At 36.2% G+C, this 14,658-nt stretch overlaps 1 long non-coding RNA gene and 1 pseudogene across 1 annotated transcript in view; one reads left to right on the forward strand and one right to left on the reverse strand.

Moving 5' to 3' along the window:
• The window catches only part of LOC113918870, a 164,262-nt gene that overhangs the window by 60,889 nt on the left and 88,715 nt on the right, over nt 1-14,658 (forward strand). The gene's annotated exons all lie outside the window — the stretch shown is intronic.
• Nucleotides 13,065-13,562, reverse strand: LOC113923437 (annotated as a pseudogene).

Below are 14,658 nucleotides of genomic sequence, written 5' to 3' on the forward strand. Positions count from 1 at the left end.
TATCTTTAAAATCATCATTTTGAAACCTAGGTCAGACATCATACTAAGTCTGTATTGAGGAGGTCCCTGGCAGACGGTACTACCTCTTGTTCTTTTTGTTGAGGTGATTTTTTTCGCCTTTTATTTTGTCCAGAGGAGACTTGATGAATGAGAGAACAAAGTGCTAATGGGTTAACAACGTCCCCAGAAAATATACTCTATACAAATCAGAAAAGACCTGAAACCAGGGGAAAAGAAAGGGAAAGAAAGAAAAAAGAAAGAGGAAAAAAGAAAAAAGCAAAAGATAAACAAAAACACAACACAACAAAACAATAAAAAACAGAATATGACCGAATATGATCAGGCTAGTGCATAGATCATTGGCACACACTAGATTTTGGGTGTATTTTGGTGTGTTAGAAGAAAGTGCTTCCTAAAATTTTAAAGAAAGAAAGACTTATATATGTACAAAATAAGGGTTGAAACAATGAAGGGATGGAATATGACTGTAAAAATGAAAATTATAAAAAAGTTTAAAAGGAATTGATAAGGTGCTTGAAAAAGAAAGAAGAGGATTTAAAAAAAGAAAGAAAGAAAAAAAAAGGGGAGATAATGTGATCAGGCAGGACACTAGAACAAAGCCATACACTAGAGATTTAGGGTATATTTTAATATGTTAGAAGAAACTGTATTTCAAAATTTTAAAGAGAGAACAACTTATATATATATGCCAAAAATAAGGGTATCTACTATGAAGGGATAGAATATGATTCTATAAATGAGAAATAAAAAAAATTTTTTTAAAGGGATTGATAAGATGTTGGTTGAAAAAGGGAAAAAGAAAAGTTCCAAAAAAAAAAAAAACAGTTAAAAAAATTAACTTTGAAAGACTAATGAATCATGGTAAAAAAGCCATGAATTCTATGTGCAATATTCCCCTAGCGCTGGAGTTCTGCCATTCTCATTGATCGGTAAACTTGGTCTTGGCTGGCTGTTCTAGCAGATCTTCAGGGGGAGCAGCCTGTTGCCGTGGTTTCCAAATGTCTTTGCTGGAGGCGGATTTGCCCCGCCCTTGCTGGTCTGGGCTAAGCAATCTGCTCGGGTTTGGTCTTGGTAGCTTTAGTTCCCTGCAAGCTTTCCGTATAGCTTTGGAGGACGGGAATGAATATGGCGGCCCCCAATCTCTGCCCCGGAGGAGCTGAGAACTTGAGGCTCCACTCCTCAGTGCGCCCCCAGAGAAAAGCAGTCAGTCATTCACATCTCCCTGGTCTCCGGCTGTACTCCGTGCTTACCCGGCCCATGACAGAGCGTTTCTGTCTCTGGCCCCTGACCCCGTGTGGAGTCTCCAAACCCAGCAGATCCCTGTGGTGCGCTCCCATGCCGCTCCTCCCTGGGGAGGAAGGGGAGTCTCCCCGGCTCTGCCGCTTGTTGGGTCCCTGCTGGAGGAGCAGTGGCCCGACTGTGTCGCGGATCATGGTTTATGGCCACCCTGAGCTGAGAGCCTGCGCCTCGGCTCCGTCTCTGCAGCCGGCTTCCCCGCTCCGATACCTGGGAGCTCTGCCGCACTCAGGCACCCCCGGTCTTTCTGTGACCCCGAGGGTCCTGAGACCACACTGTCCTGCGAGGGTTCCACCCCCACCATAGCCGCTGGAGCGATGTCCCTCAGCGGAGCCAACTTCTAAAAGTTCCAATTTTGTGCTCCGCGGCTCTATCACTTGCCAGAAGCGGCCGATGGAGGCCCCCTCCCCCGCCATCTGTCCTCCCGAATATCGCCTCGGATTCACTTCTCCGCACGTCCTACCTTCCAGAAAGTGGTCACTTTTCTGTTCAGAGAGTTGTTGCTATTCTTTTCTTCTATCGCCTGTTGAGTTTGTAGGTGTTCAGAATGGTTTGATCCCTATCCAGCTGAATTCCTGATACCAGATGAAATCCAGGTCTCCTACTCCTCCGCCATCTTGCTCCACCCTGTCAATTCTTTTTATATTTTAGATAAGAGTTCTTAATCAGATGTCTTTGCAAATGTTTTCTCCCAGTCTGTGGCTTGACCTATAATTTTCTTGACATTATCATATGCAGAGTGAAAATTGATAACTTTAATCAAATAAAGCTTATCAATTATTTCTTTCATGGATATTGTCTTTAGTGTTGCATCTGAAAAGGCATTACCGTTATCCAAAGTCATTTAGTTTTCTTCTTTGTTAACTTCTAGAAGTTTTATAATTTTGTCTTTTACCTTTAGGTTTATGATCTGTTTTGAGTTAATTTTTGTGAAGATTATTATAGATTCTTTTTTTCTTTTTTCCTTTTCTCTTTTTTCTTTTCTTTTCTTCTCTTTTCTTTTCTTTTCTTTCTTTCGTATGTGGGTGTCCATTTGTTTCAGCATCATCTGTTGAAAAGACTGTCTTTGCTCCAAGCATTGTACTGCTTTTGCTCCTTTGTCAAAGATCAGTTGAGTGTATTTGGGGGGTCTATTTCTGGGCTCTCTGTTCTGTTCCATTGATCTATTTGTCTATTCTTTCACCAGTGCCACACTGTCCTGATTACTGTAGCTTTATAAGAAGTCTTGAAATCAGGTAGCCTTAGTTCTCCAACTTTGTTCTCCTTCAGTACTGGTGTGTCTATCCTGAGTCTTTTGCCTTTTATATTAGCTTTAGAATAAGTTTGTTGATATTCATAAAATATGCTGGGATTTTTATTGGGATTGCACTGAATCTAACAGATCAAGTTGGGAAGAACTGATATCTAGACTATATTGAGTCTTCCTATCCATAGACATGGACTACTTTATATTTATTTAGTTCTCCTTTTATTTCATTCATTAGAGTTTTGTAGTTGTCCTCATATAGACCTTGTATATATTTTGCTAGATTTATAACTCATTTTTTGGGTTATAAATGGTATTATGTTTTTAATTTCAATGTTATTTATGTTTTTAATTTCGAATTCCCCTTGTTCATTGTTGACATAGGAAAGCAATTGACTTTTGTATATAACCCTTTTATCCTGCCTTCTCAGTGTAATTGCTTATTAGTTCTATGAATAATGCCTCCCTTCTCATATAACCTTCAAATGTCTGATTTTTGATTAGTCAAACCAGATATACAGAAATCCCGTCAAATAACTGAACTAAGTACCTAGAGAAAAATTACTTTTAAGCCTTTGTTGAATGCCTCTCTTAGTGACTGTTGAATGCATCTCTTAGTGACACTGTAGATTTGGGTGGAGGAGATCCTGTGGGCCACATGCCCTATATCACAATGACCTTGTAACCAATAATGTGATGTAATATTCCAAACATCCCATGGAAGAAAAACAATAATGATGGCAATATATACATATCAAGTTTCTGGTCAAAATGGAATATCACCATTTCAAGGAGTGAATAACCACTACTCATTTAGATTATGCTTTCATGGGGTTTTAAAAATTTAACTAAAAATGAGTCAAGTCTCTGGCTCCTATATATTCAGGACTGTTCCTGATACTTTGAAGGAAATAGACAAACTATAGGACATGAATCCTGAACTTAAAAGCTTGCAATTTTCTAAGGTTAATTATTTTGAAATAATAAAGAACCCCTAAAATATGTAATACTGACCATGAGGGTGTTTAAGAAATAAAAATAAATGATATGACTTCATGGTTGAACACTATTTGAAAAGGTCAAATATACATTTGTAATAATACCCAAATAAGCTCTTGTTATTGTAATTGTGAAGCATTGGAATATACTTAGAATATGTCTAGACTAAGGTAAACTTTGGGGAATGGTCTGTTTCCCAAAGGTGACTATGTAATGTTAATTTTTATAATTCGAAATGAGTTGAATTAACCAAAACCTTCATTTTCTGTGTATTTTAGGAGAGAAGTACACATTCTGAGATATAATAGCAGAGGTGACTGTGTATAGTAAATCTTATGAGTTTATCCTTCACTTCATGCACTAAAGGAGATGGCTTGACTGGCAACATTAGGATACATTCATAAAATTAAATCATGTGCCATTGGTCTATCCTTATCATTTGTCTTTTCGAACTTGAACCTCCTTTCTTAAACCTAACAGGCCCTAAATCCTTGACCTCTATTATATTTCTTTGATCATTATGTTAAGCAAACTTGTCTTACATTTCATACTGATTTTTCTCATAGCCAGGTTAAAAGTAAAAGTACTCTGTCAGTAGTACACACATTTCCAACTACCTGGGGATTTCATATTAGGAATGCAGAATAACTAAGGGCTTACAGCATTTTACAGTTTTCACTTTTTTTGTAATTTATTTTTTATTAGTTGCAGAGGTAGAATTTAGTGGTTCATCAGTTGCATATAACACCCAGTGCTCATTACATCAAGTGCCCTCCTTAATGTCTGTCATTCAACTACCCCTTCCCCCCACCCACTGCCCCTCCAGCAACCCCCAGTTTGTTCCTAGTGTTCAGTGTCTTTTATGGTTTTAAAGACACAACCCTGTTACATTCCCCAACTCTTCAAATAATTGCAATGATATAAAGATTTGTTTTACTTCATTGTATTTAAATTACTTTCTTGCTGTATCTCTTTTATCATGAAAAATATTCTGAAACAAATCAGGTGAGCAGTGTGAGTCCAACACTAATTAATTAAACAATTACACCAGAATTGTTGTCAACTAAAATCATGAGCATTAATATTACGAGATGCACCAGGCAATTCATCAGAATAGAAATTTGGAAGAGTGTCTGTGTCCTTTTAACTGCTAGAAGCCAGAGAGATCCAAGACTGGGGTTGCAAAAGGTGAATAGAAATGATTTGTTAGTGTAGATATAAACAGATGGTCCCCTAGACAGCCATGAGTTTCAGCCTTCTGCCTCCAAATTGAAGAGCCCTTTAATCATTTCAGGCAGGTGATTATATCCTTAAAAATTCCCATGGACTAAGATATCCCAGTTTCCCTTTATAGACTTAATGTTGCTATGAGAGAAAGTCTCTCAGGAATTAGGAGTTTTGCAAACTGGAAGTGGGGCTTTCTCTTCCTTGGTCATTGGGTTTAATTTAATTCTAATAAGTGCCAGGCACTGTTTTGGGTTTTTGGGATAAAGTAGAACAAAAAGAATAAGATACTTGCATTGTAAACTTCTACTCTAATGGGGTAAGATAGAAACTAAAAACAAACAAATAAAAGAATTTCAAATTGTGGTGATTGGTATGAAGTAAAAATATGTCAGTGGGGACAGATATGCTTTAGAGAAGCTGGTTAGGCATGACTCTGTGAAGAAGGGACATTGGACTTTACCTGAATGAAGAGAAAAATTAAAGGGACTTGATGACATGGTGTGTTGGAAAGAGTGCCAGAGGTGTGACCTTGGATAAGCTTGTTAACCTCCACAGACACCATTTCCTGGTTCTGTTGGCCAGCATATATTTTTGTTAAGTTCTAATCAAAATTTATTCTCATTGGGCAAAATTATCCTTATTTCCCAAGAGTTCCCAAACTCCCAGGTGTTTCTATACTGGACTGTTGTTTGACATCTCTAGAGGGATGTTGGAATCATGGTGAGTCCTCATTGGTAAAGATCTCAGAAAACAGCTTGGGAGAGCCGGTAGGCCTGGCTTCTCATCCATGCTCATTGTTTCCACCTACAGTAGTTAACACTCTCAAAATAAGGTAGCCTAATGCTTAAGGGGCATTTTTCAACCCAACCAGGTTGTGGTTGACAGTCTGATAGGTTACTTCCCTGTGCACCCATATAGAGATGGACTATCATACCCAGAGCCAGATGGGGACAGATGGCAAACCCATCTCTTCACTGAGGTTGGTGAAAGGGTGAAGATGACAGGTATTCACTAGGGGTATGAAACAGGCTTAATTCCTGGAACACGGGGCATCAGAGCCCTAAGATCAGGTTTCTGCATCTAGGGTGGTTGAGAAGCTGGTCATTAGGTAGAATCAGCTTGTGGAATAAAGCTTCAAGCAGCACATGTCTATAACACAGGTACATTTCACTCACTGAAGTGCACTATGCCTACCCTATAGTCTCTTTCTTATTGCTGTCTTTTAAAGATATTCTTCCTAAGTATGATTCATGGGAATTAAGTTTGAAAGATAAAAATAGTGTTCTGGGTAAAACAAAGGGAGGAGGGGCTTAACTGATGCTAAATGATGCCTCTTTTTGGAGGAGAGGCTAAATACTCAAGAGAAATCCTGTAATTAAATCTATTTAAGTTTGTTTTACCAGCCAGCCTCAAGCTTAGTCGACTATGTAAACTTATTTTTTTCCTCACAGAACATCTATTAGTATCTTGTTGAAAGCAGCCCGATTTAGAGACATTGCTGCAGAGAGAATATTTAAAAGGTTGCATGGCGAAAAGCCGACTGGTTGGCTGGGGATGATTGCCTGCGATGAGGCTTTTGTTTAGAAAAAGGCAGAGCAAGCACACTGATGTTGAAATGATTTTATCAAATGCTACCGTAAGATATTTTCTAAGACAGGAGTAGGACTGAGATTCTGAAGGAAACCTTATATGCAGCTCCCTGGTAAGGCCTTTTCAAAATGTTTGCTCAGTCTCAGAATGACCACGTAATCTTTAAGAACAAGGTGTGCAATTAGAAGCTTATAATTACTCTTTCTTAAGTTTCTTAATCTTTAGTGCCAGAATTTGATGACAGGAGGAGTTCTCAAAGCAGTAGGAAGTGGTTCTAGTTTGCTGCTGTTGTATTGGAAAATCAATTCATCCTTAATGGCTTGCAAGTGATTTTGACTTCTAAAATGCTTCAAATTTAGACTTCTAATTTGGAAATTCTGAAATCTTTATACCAGGTCATAATGCAGGAAATTGCTTTTCTTTAATTGCTAGGCTAACCCATTCCTTTTTTTTTTTTTCTTTTATTTTTTGGTTTGGTTTCCTAAATGAAAAAATGTGCTTCTGGGAAATAGATACTCAAATTACATAATTCAGATTCCTGCACACCCTAGTCTCTGTTGTTTTGTTTTTATCATTGCTTTCTTTATGCACTTTGAAACTTGGCTCTGAGATTGGTCTCCATCATTGCTCTTATCTCTGTGTTCTGGACAGTTACTCGTGATTGTTGCTTAGACACCATTGATCAAAGGACATCTGGCCTTCAACATGACTAAGATTGATATTAGCTCTAATGGAGAGTAGATCTTAGGGCCATGGGTAAGACCATTTCCTTTTCAGCCTTTTAGTTTTAAATATGATTCATGAATATATATTTTTTTTTTTTGCCAATAGGAAAAATCAGTTAATGGCTGAAGAAATTGGTAAAGCTAGAGTGACAGCAGAGGGACGAGGAAGTTAAAATGAATTGCTCTGCATTCATTCAGATTACAAAACTTCAAGTAGCAGTGTAAAATTATTTAGGTCCCCATTTTCCCAATTTTATCCTTGGCTCAGGTTTCTGCATTAACACCTAGGATTAGAGAAGAAGGAAGAGGTACGCAATGTCTGCACATCTTTATAAAGATCTGGTAATACCTTGGAGAGCTGATATGAGAAAGCAAATTGTAGTAGTCTGTTCACATACTGTCCCAACTCTGTTATTTTGATATTTACTAATATGAATTTTCTCACCTAGTATTGATGGTCTGTCATTATCTAGTTTTAAAGATTTTTGTAAACAGTAATCAAATTTCTATCCCCCTTTTCTGCTGTTGGCCTTCTCTTGCTTCTTTCTCCAACGTTCAAAATTGCCTTCAGCTTCAGAAAATGTTAGTTCTGTTTCCTTGGTCTTCCTTTCCTGTTAACTTAAAATCTCTCCTTCTATACTCTCTGGTTTAAGGATAATAGATAATTTGGTTTTTGTTAAATGATTCTGAGGCCCAACCTGGGAATTTTCCTTCAAAATGAGCAATCCTCTGTCCTGAGTTACAGACTGTAGGTTGTAAATGCCTCGTGAGGCTTTTATCCTCTGTCCCATCCCCAACCTGCTGCCAGACCCAAGTTTTATTTATTTATTTATTTATTTATTTATTTATTTATTTATTTATTTATTTATTTATTTTAGCATCTTAGGATAATTAGAAACATAGACAAAGATAGCTGGGCCCAAAGAAGTTGAATTTAGGCATTAGTTTACCATCAAACTATCAGGGTTTGTTTGTTTTCTTGTGTGTGTGTGTTTTGTTTTTGAGTTTTTGTTAACATTTCCTCTTACTGTTTCAAAAACCACTTGGTATCAGAGGTCTGCTTTTGAAAGGTCATAGAGAACTCTCTGAAGACCAGAAGGAAGTAGGGCAATGCAGCATCACATTGTGTTTAGACCGAGAATTTCTGAACACGTGAGGATTGTTGCTTTATTTTGCCACTCAGCACCCTCTGTAAACTATTTTTGCAAACTAAAGTGTACTTTTTCTAGTTGTCACACATTAGCTGAGGGACAAGGTAAGAGAGTTTTGTGAATCTCACATTTTATTTTGTGTAAGGGTGCTGTTTGGGATTTGAGTTGCATAGCCAACTCTACAAGGAATCTCTGGAGATAGTCCTGCTTGACATTATCAGCCAGAATCATCATGGGGCTCCTGAAAAATTGTACAGTTTCTATCAGATACTGGGAATTGTGGGACTGACCACAAAGTTTCCCTTTTAGAGTTGATTACTGAAAAGCTCAGTCAACCTTACCACTTCCTTTGGCAATTGTGTTGGTTTTATAGTATCTATTTTACAATTAAGCTTATTTCTAACTCAGATTTACACACTTATCCTTGTTTTACATTCCTTTTAATTTACTTTTTTCCCTTACATTATCTTTCCCAGTTCATGTGAGGAGTCTTAAATTCTTTATGGAATAATATAGAGAGTAAATAAGGAAATAACTAAGAGCTACTCCACATTTCAACTCTCCTCTAGTTTAGGATTCATTGTAGTAAAGAATGAATTTTGTCTGCCCAGTTACGTTTTTCTCCTTTTATCTTCCACTCCTTTAGCTGGCTTTCTTAGTGCCCAGCCTTTAATCTTTCTCTGCACTGTTTATCATTTTTGATGTTACAGCATTATTGTTGTTGTTGTTATTATTATTTTGAGAGTCCAGTACTGACAAGGACACATCATCTATTTCCACTTCAAAAACAGTTCCTGTTCAAAAAGACCACAGATAAATATAACTCTCAAGTAAGCTAATAGAAGAGTCTTGTAACTTTTAGAAAGAGCGAAAACCGCTGTGCATCCCATGCTTTCTCAGGCATATGGTGACAAATAAGAAGATAAGACAGACTGCATTTTGAAACTGAGCAGTGATGCTCCTGGTACTGATTAAGTATCAGTAATCCCGTTGGCTTTATTAACCCTATCTGAAAGTACACTTTGAAGTGCTGAAGCTAGGTTTATACAATTGCACTCTGAGTACCACTATGCCAAGCAGTTTATCACAGTGTGTCATGGTGTGCATCTTTACCTGAAGTTAAAAAAAAAAAAAAAAAAAAACTCTCAACTTCAAATTGGGATTGATTTTTTATGCCAACAATATTATTCTCTGGCTCTCAGCTGGCATTGGCCAGCTTGCATTGGCAGCAAGATGATAGATAGGGCTGATGTTGGAAGAATGCATTTGGAAACTGGGATCAGGGTATTTCTGACCCTAAGCAGGCCTGTGGGTAAAAATATTTTTAAGTATCATTCTCTCTACTTGACAGTCATTAGAGGTATTTCACCCCTTCAAAGAAGATATGTAGTTCAAAGAATATATGAACCATAGAAGATTCAGTAGCAAATGAACTCCAAGATGTAATGAGAGTTTAGTGGAGAGAAATAGCTTATTTCGTGATTACTTTACTCAACTAATTTTCCAAACTAGAAATCTTTGATTATCCTTAATTCTTCCCCCTCACTCCCAATCTACAACCATTGTTTAACACTGTTCATTTTGCCTCCTTATGTCTTTGAATCTATCCAGCTTCTTTGACTCAACTACCATTCTCTTCATCAGGAAATAGGTTTGTGCTTTGCTTACCCCCCTGACTCTAATCCAGCTTCTTCTCTTGAACAAAGCAGCTACTGGGGCTAGCAGTAATTGAGTCTTGGCCCCTAGAAGGGAATCCAGACAAGGATAGCTGGAATTGTTTTTCTCCTTTATGGGCCCAAAGCATTGAATTCCAGGAAGATCTGAATGTAGCAGATCTTGACTCTTGACCAATGTTAATATCAGCCCTATATGAACTTGCCTGATTTCTTTAGTCCTCAATAAATCTAGGAGGAGATGAATGGGTGAGCCAGGTTTTCCCATTCTTGAGGTGGGACTATGCAAGGAAACTGGGGAACAAGTTGACTCCCTCATGTTATCTACTGAGTGACTGGCAGCCATCTGCTACGCTACTGTTGGCCCAAGGCATATGGAAGATTTTACCTTTTGCTACTTACAGGCTTGTTTATAGTTAGGGTGCTCCAACTACCATACCTGCATACCAGCGAGCTGACAAAGAAGAAGATAACAAATTTAGGGGCTGAGCAGCCAGAGAGAGGAATATCAAATAGATCTGCTAAAAGAGACTATTAACAATTTAACAAGAAAAATCATAAACACACTTAAGGAGATTGGGGTATAGCAAAACCCCCCAATTCTTTACATTTAAAACACTGCTTTATTTTAGAATCAATTTTTAATTGTATCTCAAATTAATATCTTGGAAGATGAGGTAAAAGAAATATTTCAAAACCATGATGAAAGCAAAGGCCTAGATGATGCGTCTAGAACAAATGTGAATAACCACTGTTTCAGAAAAAGAAAAAGGATCATACGAAGGAGAGGCAGTTATTTAAACAAATATTAGTGGGGAAAGTCCTCATACTGGATAAATACTTGAATTGCAGATTGAGAGAATGTACCAATTTGGGCAGATTTGATAAGAACAGATATTTTTGGACAGAGGTTTGCAGAATTCTGAATTCTAAGAATACATAGAAACCTCTTAAGCATGCAACAAAGAATAAATACCTATGGGATGTAGAGAAAACATTTTTTATGTTTATGCACAGTTAGAGCTGTCTGAATAAACTTTTTTGAAATGTGGGACCTGCCCTAAAAAAACAAACCTAAATGTACTGCATGGAGCACTGGGTGTTATACGAAAACAATGAATCATGGATCACTACATCAAAAACTAATGGTGTAATGTATGGTGATTAGCATAACAATAAAAAATTTAAAAAACCTAATGATGTATGGTGACTAACATAACATAATAAAATAAAATTTAATTAAAAAAGAAAATTAAAAAAAGGTTAATTTATAACTAGTTAGATAGTAAGAACTCCAGAATATTTACCTCTGCAGAGGTAGGAGGCATGTACTTATATTTCAAGGGGAAATGACAGCAGGAGTCGGAAGAAACCCATAGGTTGCAAAGCTAGAGACTCTGGTCTTATCTTTTCCTTGGAGAAATTTATTTACATTCCAAAGGGTTAGAGTAAGAACTCGGAATCTTTCATTACTTTTCCAAGGAGACAATCTCAGAAGGAGAAAGTAGACATTTGCCTCTTTCTCCTGTGTAATGTAGAAATCCATATTTTCAATAGTCTTCACTACAATGGAGACACTGTATATATAGGTGACATTTAACTTTTATAGTATTGCCCCAGAAGAGGGAAATTGGAGCACATAGGAGCTGGCACATTATTTACTTTAAATAAATTAATAATCTATTCTACCCCCAGAAACCTCTTGTCTGCATTCAGGATAATATATATATGCATTAAAAAAATTAACAGTACCAACAAAAGAAGATAATTTAACTAGCTTCAGGTTTTCCATCTGAAATATTGGAAGCTACAAGATAATAGATTAACCATCTTCTAGTATCTTAAGAACCTGCAATGATACTTTCAGTTAACATACACATATATACATTTATAGTTAATAGTTATATCTAATTTGATAAAACCTAGACTTTTTGTGAATGGGTGATACAATGTTAAACAAGGATTCTTTAAACAGGAGAGACATACTTCAAGGGTAATTCTAGAAAAATAAGTGTATGTGTTGCATGGGGAAAGGTAAGAAACCTGTAAAAGGAATGTAATAGTAAAACAGAACTCCCCATTTACAGAGGACAAGCTAGAATAAATAGCTCTGGGATGAATAAAAACTTGGTCAACCAAAAGCAAACATAAAGAACAAGAAAGTAAAATAATATATTAACAGAAAGATGAAGAAAATGGAATTGAGTGTATTAGCCATTATACTAAATCTTAATGGGTTAAATTCTACCATTAAAAGACATTCTGTCAAATTAATTTTAAAAATAAAACTGGAATATGTAGCAATAAAAGTGAAAATCAGGTTGATCAAATCAAAAATAAAACAGACAAAACAAGCAAAATGTCTTAATGTAAAGATGGAAAGATCGGAATTTACTGCATCTGCCATTATACTAATATGATTGTATTAAATTCAGTGGTAAAACAACATTCTGTCAGATTGACTTGAAAAGTAAAACCAGAATAAAAATTAACGGGAGTGAATAGCAACTTGATCAAACCAAATTAAAAAGAGAAAATAACAAATGAAAATAAATAATAGACATAAAAATGGATAGAAAAGAATCAAATATATCAACATCAACAACTACACTAAATATGATGAACTGAATTTTGCCATTAAAAGATACAGTCTGACTTATTAAAAAAACCCAGCAATATGCTATTTACCAAAAATATTAAAGCAAAATAATAAAGGTATGAAATTAAAGAATAAACAGATAAATATAACTAAAAATGAAAAGAAGTAGCAATATAACTGCAAGATAGGGCTGAAATGTGTAAACGTGGTAAGGAGAAACATTATAATGATAAAAGGTACAGGTTATGAAAAGGTAGACTCAAGGTAAATCTGTTTGCACCAAGCAATATAAAAGCTAAATATGGAGGAAAAACCTTTAGAAACACAAGGATAGCTTGTTAAACATATCACAACAGAAGAACATATCAATATATCATTTTCAGAATTTAGAGGTTCTGTAGAAGGTTCCATAGAAATAAAAACGTAATGCCTTTAAGGACTTGCAAAAACAGTCAATAAACTGAATTTACTTTTCTCTCTCTCTCTCTCTCTCTTTTTTTTTTTTACAGTCTCAGGTCTTTTATTTTCTTTACATTATCATGCCATGAATTCACAGGGAATAGGTTCCAGCGGTTTGGGCTCCTTTCCATTGGTTCTCACAAAGTGTGCTTCTCTGTGGGGCAGGCTGGCACTTCAGTTGAACCCAAGTACTTTTCTCTGTGGCTTCCTTCTTTTTCTGATCGTTTTCCTTCACACGCTTCAAGAAGCTGTCTCGGTTCTTTGAGTGTTTAATATGCTCAATGTGTACATTAATTCTCTTGGCAAGACTCTTGCCCTTAACTTGATTGTTTACAGCAATGCCAGCAGCATGCTGAGTAACATTGTAGACTCTTCCAGTTCAGCCATAGTAACATTTGTGGGGCATTCCTTTTTGAACAGTGCCTATTCCCTTGATGTCCACAATATCACCTTTCTTATAGATTCTCATGTATGTGGCCAAAGGAACAACTCCATGTTTTCTAAAAGGCCTAGAGAACATATAGCGGGTACCTCTCCTCTTTTCCTTTGTGTTGGTCATTTTGGCGAATTACTGGAAGATGGTGGTTCTGTCTGAAAGAAAGGCCTGAATTTACTTATTATTAATTAATAATAACTGTATTATTTATTATTTATAGACATTGTATAGAATATTATTGTCTCTTAAAAGGAATCGGCTCAACAGACTTTAAAAGTAGAAATTTTATAGGCTATATTTTTTTAACACAATCCAATAAAATTGGAAATAAGTAATATAAAGGTGAATATAAATACCTTAACAACTTGGAAATTAAGAAGTACATTTCAATATGACTCTTGGTTCAAGGAGGAAATTAAAACTGAACTTACAAAATACCTAGAAAGAAAAAGAAGTCAAATCCTTCATAGTAAAATCTTTCAGATACAAAAGTTATTCTCTGAATAACACTTACAGTTTTAAATATCCCATTTTTAAAGAAGAAAGAAATAATAAAGGAACTTAGTTTTAAAGAAATTATAATAAAACCATTAGCAAGCTAAAAGAATAAGGGAGAAAGGAATTTTTAAACAAAAGTTAGCCTAAAGTTACCAAAATATGAAATAATTCTCTCAGAAGTGTTGAAAGGATGATCCTGGTGCTTTTTTTGGGGGGGGGGGGGGCTTGTTTTTGGAAAACCAATTAAAAAAAAATGCCCTTTGGGTATAGCTAAGAAAAAGGAGAGGGAGCAAAAATATATATAAGAATAGAAATAAAAAAGAGATGTAATTATCATTACTGCGAGAGATTAAAAGAATAACAAGCAAATATTATTACAACTCTCTGGCAGCAAATTTGAGAACCTAGAGGAAATATTTCTAGGGAAATTGGTTATTGGATTTGGTGAAAAATAGACCTTTACCACCCAAACAAAATCAGTCAACATCATACACACACCTCAAATTTATTTTATTTTATTTATTTTATTTTTTTAAAGATTTTATTTATTTATTTGAGAGAGAGAGAATGAGAGATAGCACGAGAGGGAAGAGGGCAGAGGGAGAAGCAGACTCCCCGCTGAGCAGGGAGCCCGATGCGGGACTCGATCCCAGGACTCCAGGATCATGACCTGAGCCGAAGGCAGTTGCTTAACAAACTGAGCCACCCAGGCACCCAACACACCTCAAATTTAAAATA

Source organism: Zalophus californianus, chromosome 15 (genome assembly GCF_009762305.2).
Source record: "Zalophus californianus isolate mZalCal1 chromosome 15, mZalCal1.pri.v2, whole genome shotgun sequence".
Taxonomy (NCBI): Eukaryota; Metazoa; Chordata; class Mammalia; order Carnivora; family Otariidae; genus Zalophus; species Zalophus californianus.